Source organism: Egretta garzetta, unplaced genomic scaffold (genome assembly GCF_000687185.1).
Source record: "Egretta garzetta isolate BGI_Z169 unplaced genomic scaffold, ASM68718v1 scaffold3, whole genome shotgun sequence".
NCBI lineage: Eukaryota > Metazoa > Chordata > Aves > Pelecaniformes > Ardeidae > Egretta > Egretta garzetta.
Window position 1 is genome coordinate 1,297,149 of NW_009259099.1, and position 5,459 is coordinate 1,302,607.

Consider the following 5,459-nt stretch of genomic DNA (forward strand, 5'->3'; position numbering starts at 1 on the left):
TGTCAGCAGGACACGGCACAGGCACAAGTAGGCTCTTGCAGGCAGATGGGGAAGAAGATGCTGTAGGGAATAAAATGGCTTCATCCAACAGTTGGAAAAATTTTTCTTGGAGTTTGAAAGTCACCTTCCTGGTCGCATTTTTGAAATGCCACCTATGAAATGCATATATGTGTGCTCCTCCTCAAGTGAGGGCATTTCCCTCACTTGATAAAATCATAGAATCACAGAACGGTTTGGGTGGGAAGGGACCTTTAAAGGCCACCTGGTCCATCCCCTGCCATGAGCAGGGACATCTTCAACCAGACCAGGTTGCTCAGAGCCCTGTCCAACCTGGCCTTGAATGTTCCCAGGGATGGGGCATCCACCACCTCTCTGGGCAACAAATCCCCTAAGTTTGACGAAGCCCTTCTGCTGAGATGTGGAGCTGTAGCAATGTTAGGGCTCAGCAGCAGCTGCAGCTGAGGATGCATGGGCTGGAGGAGATGCCAAAACATGAACGGTTCCTGGTTGGATCCAGCTGAAAAATGGGTTTGGACCAGATTTTGGTTGGCGCTCTCCCCTCCATATGGAGCGTGCCGTGTATCGTTGCAGATGGTTTCTGCTGGCGGCTGCCACCAGCAATGCCGGGGATGCTCGGTAAGAGGCTGGATAGCTGGGTTTTCACACGCTTACACAATAAATAGAAATAAAATGCTAAAAGGATCATTTACAGTAAATTCTAGGAGACGTTGCCAATGCCATCTGTCTTGTGTGTACAGACAAGGAGTCTCTTTTAAAGCAAACACAGCCCCCACCAACGCATCAATTGAAGAGTCAACACATTGGCCTTGGTCAGAAGGTCACTTCTCCCGGTCCACCCACATTTCGCTGACCCTTTTTCCTTCAGAGTGACCTTTGGAAGGAGCAGTTTGGCTTCAGCTGAAAAACGTGGATGAGCTAGTTAACAGAGGGTTTCGGGTGGGAATTTGGGGCTGAAGTCAAACCCTGGGGAGATGTACCCCAGGTGAACAACTCCAGCAAATGGGCTCTTCCAGGTGCAGTGGGACGTAGTAAAAAAGCCAAACCTATATAAAGGACTCGAATTTTTTTGCACCACTTTGTTAGTTTAAGGATCTTTCTCTTGCTCTTACAGCCAGGGGCTTGGGCTCTGGAGTGGTTCCTTGTCCCAGTTTTCAATTAACTGGAGTCCTACCATCTGCAAGTCTTTACACCCTGGGATAAGGCTCTGCTTTAGCGACAGTAACTAAACACCGTGTTTGCCAAGCCCGGCTCTGTTCAAAACACGCTTTAAGACCCTTTGTACACTTATTAATCATAAGCAGCGGCAAACAAAACATTTTTTTCATCAGCAGTTTACTGCAAGATGGAAACATGCAGCCAGACGACGTGCAAAGTTGCTTCTTGCTTCTTCTCTAATTCTGGGGTGGGAAATAAAAACAACGTTGCGCGCTTGCTGCTTTTCTGCTCGCTGCTTTTTAGCGTGGTGGGCTCTATTTTTAATTCCCCCTGCAACCCTCGGTTGGGTTTGGTGGGTTTGTAAAGTCTTGGAGACGATGGTACGTCCAGTGGACCGCTGTTTGGGAGAAATTTGCCGCTTACCAATGGGAAATGCGCTCGGCTGCAGGGGAGCAGGGATGCTCCGGCATCGGAAGGATGCCGGTGCCTTTGCTGTGCCCTGCGGCCGTGCGCCGTTTCGAAGCAGCTGCCAAAAACTTGCCCGTATCCTTTGTAATCCGACGATAGCGTCATGAACAACTGAGGGACTATAAAAAGTCGCTTTGAAATCAGATGGTCAAGCGTTGGGCCGTCTCCAACAGATTGCTTTCAGGAGCGGAGCTTGGCCCGGAGCCCTTCTCTTGGCCTCTCTGAATGGTTTCAGCTGAGAGGCTGTATCAGTTGCTAATGCACCATAAATAAACATCAGAGTATAAACCTTGCTAGCAAAATACCAGGGAAACTCCTCATTTTAGGCTGGGCTGCCTGTTGGCCCTTGTGCATGACCCTGGTTGTCCCAGCAGATTTTTTCTCCATGAGGTAAGCTGGCTGTGACAAATGGGAAGAGCTGTCTGGGTTCATACGCTAGGTATTTATTGCTACAAATGGTCAAAAAGTTGTGCGGCGGAACTGTTCGTTAGCGGGTACGGGGATGGGGTTTAGCATGATAACGTGTACGTAGTAATAATAAATCGGCGTTACACCTTGAATAAAGCTTATATATAAAAGTAAATAAATATATAAATAAACATATATAAATCTAGAAATAAAAATAAAGCTTAAATTAAAGCTAAAGGGATGGGAGACCCACAATATGAGAGTTAAATCCAGATGTGCCCAACCTCTGGGTTCAGGAACGCTGGGGCTAGTGGGATCCATCCATGGGGGTCACCTAAAATCAAATCACCCAAACGTGACGGGCACAGTGGGGTTGGTGGTGGTGCACAGGCTGTTATTTAAAATAACAAGGGGAAAAAAAAGGGGGAAAGCACAGGTTGCTATTGAAACTAGCATCGCAGGGAGGCTGTCACCGTGTCCTTCCCCAGGAGGAGACAGCCCGTGCAACCAGCCCCACGATGCTCACCGTGTCTGCAAACAGGGAAACAAAGCCCAGGGATGTGACCTGTCAGGGAAGCTGAGCTTTAATAAATTTAAAAAAAAAAAAAGTACTTTTTGGAATTACTCTCACGGCGCATCCCTGGATGGGGCGAGGGGGATGCAGAGCTCGCTTCCAGCCTGGCGTTTCCATGCTTATTTGCAGTAAGGAAGGATGCTGGCATGGGCAGGCAGGAGCCGGGGCAGACAGAGCTGCCGTGGGGATGTATCCCGCTCGGGTCACGTCCTGGGGACCAAATTCCAGGTTTTAATCCTGTCGATTATATTCTCGCAACTGGGGGTGTACAGCAACCTCCCACTGCTGCCAGAGCGGCGGCTGCGCCGGGGGCCAGGGTGAGATACGAACCCTGTAACCTCTCCTCGTTAGGATAATGACTTATTGTCTTCTTCAGCGTTCCTCTTGGTGGGAAAATACAGCCTGGCTGCAATGCAACCAGCTCCTTCTCCTCTGTCCCGGCCTCCCTGGCAGCTACAGCCGCGGGCTTCAATCTGTGGCGGGGATGGGACTGGGGGCTGCTTTCCTTAGGGCATCCCGAAGGCAAAGCTTCTCACATCTCCACGCAGCCGAGCATTTTCAGGCGATACGTCCAAAAAACAGAGCTCGAAACAGTACAGGGGCTTGGATATGGGCAGCCAGCTGCAGAGGAGAGCTCCGAAACTCTTCCTTCCAGGCTCAGGCGTGACCCATCATCTCTTTTTTTTCCAATCCAAGCTGTGTTTCAGAGTGCCCCGACCTTTTTGCAGCCTTTCATCATGGCGTTGGGATGGCTTTGTGCCCAGGTGAATGCTTTTCCAGGTCAGTTCCCACGTATCGACTGAGGACGGTTTAGAGGAGATGGAATTTTTTTTCCTCCCCGCTTGGATTTTGCAGCGCCGGTGAGGGACTCTGGGCTCCCCTCCGGTCCGTCGATGGTTTCAGTGGTATGACGGATGGTGAACACCACTTTCCCAGAAAGCTCCTTCCCGCTTGGAAGCGACTGCAGCCAGCAGAAGCAAACCCAAAGTACCACCTTCGTGGGAAATGGCCCTAAAATTCTCTTTTTCATTAGCCCCCCCATACTCCCATGGCTTAAAACACAAACACGTTGTGGTGCTCTTCATTCTAAACACGGTTTTAAAATTATTCAGGCTGGTGCTGGGCAGGGAAATGGGAAAGATTTGCTGTGAAAAGGAAACATTTTGGCCAAGATCTCTTTAAAAAAAAGTGGGTGCCTTAAGTATAGGCTTTAAAATTTCCAGTCTGATATGTAAATAAATGGTTTGACTCTTGGATTGCTCCTATGGAGGTGAGGGTACCTGGCCTGTTACCTAGGTGCCTAAATAGTGTTTTACAAAGTGATTAATATATATTATTTAGACTTATATTTATTTATATTTATATTTAAGATAATGGGTGGGAACAGTATTAGGCTCTGTCACAGGGTCTAGCGGTGCTTGTATTTGCATTTGAGTGGCTGTGCCTGGGAAATTCTGCAGTTTACCCAAATGCTACGTTACTTCTTCAGCCAAGGACGGTGCTTGTTTCCGACAGGCTTGCGGGGAAAATGTTCTCAACTTGATCTTTAACTATTTCAAAGCAGGAAAACCAGCCCAGGAAGATGCTGCATGTTGCTGGATGCTGTTCCTAAAGGAAGGATATGCTTTTTTTCCCCCTTTTCTCCATCCTGCCTCTGTAAAAGTGGTCTGTTTTCTCCCCAGACATCAGGCATCCAGAAGAGCTCTCCCTTTTGAGGAAACCCAGAGATCCATCAAAGAAAAAAAAGAAGAAGTTGGATGATCAATGTGAAGACGATGCCTTCGAGCTGGAGGGTCCACTGATCACGCCGGGGTCCGGTGAGCCAGGGCTTGCTTTGTGAGGACGGGCTTGCAGGGAGTGGGGTGGCAGGAGGCAAACAGATAATAAAATGGGGGGGAAAAAATGACATAGCGGTATGGGTCTGACCTAATTCTTTAAGGTCTGTGCACGAAACGGACCCCAGATAAATTCCACAAATCATCCCGGGCTGCAGCACTCGGTCGCGGTCGCACAGATGCATGCCTGAAGCTGTCACGCATAGAGGGGAGCCGAACAACGCCAGACTTATAAAATAAAACAGAAACCAAGTGTGACCACTTTAACACTCAGATTGTGTTACTGAAAGGTTTTCTTACCCTATTAAGAAAGGAGTTAAATGGAAAATCGTTCCTAATGTCAAATTCCAGGTGTGTTTTAGGCAGTACCGCCATTCTACCCCTTATTTATAGCCCAGCAAACCCAGTATTTTATTAATTGCATTAGTGTTGCCTTATGTTAAGGGTGTAGCTATAGACCATAATGCTAGAAAAACCCCTTTTATTTTTTGGGGGGAGGGGAGGGGGGGGGGGGGGAAGTAGTTTGCCAGTCTGGCTTACAGAACCTGAGTAGAGCTACTAAGAGAATTGCTAACGGAGTAACATCGCTGATGGTTTAACATCTCTTGCCACCGGCAGCAAATTGATGCAGGGAGGTGTTTGCAAGCAGGGGAGTGGGGTTTGGGCTCTTGCTCCGCCGCGGGGCTGCCGGAGGTCTGGTGTTGGAAGGCAAACGGCAGGAGCTTAAACCATAAAGTCGGTCAAGTGGGAGCACTTTAGCCCAAATGGACTTGTGGAGAAAGCCGCAGCGATGCACGCTGCCGGGGCGGGCGAGACGCATCTGGCTGCCAAAGCTCTTGGTTTTAAATCTAGCGGCGAGAGGCAAGCGGGGCAGCTTTAATTAAAAAAAAAAAATAAAAAAAAAATCATCTTGGAATTCAGTAAATTTGTATTAATTGGTCTTAAATTAAGTGAAGTGCAAGTGAAGGTGATGCGGTGTGGTTAATGTCACTGGTGGC

At 48.5% G+C, this 5,459-nt stretch overlaps 1 non-coding gene across 1 annotated transcript in view; it reads left to right on the forward strand.

Annotated features, from left to right (window-relative positions):
* LOC104123000 overlaps window positions 1–4,363 on the forward strand; it is a 12,415-nt gene extending 8,052 nt beyond the window's left edge. Inside the window, exon 2 of the transcript XR_004841502.1 lies at window positions 4,309–4,363. This is a non-coding gene — a transcript (uncharacterized LOC104123000). The remainder of the gene's footprint in view (window positions 1–4,308) is intronic.
* The last annotated feature ends 1,096 nt before the right edge of the window (window positions 4,364–5,459 follow it).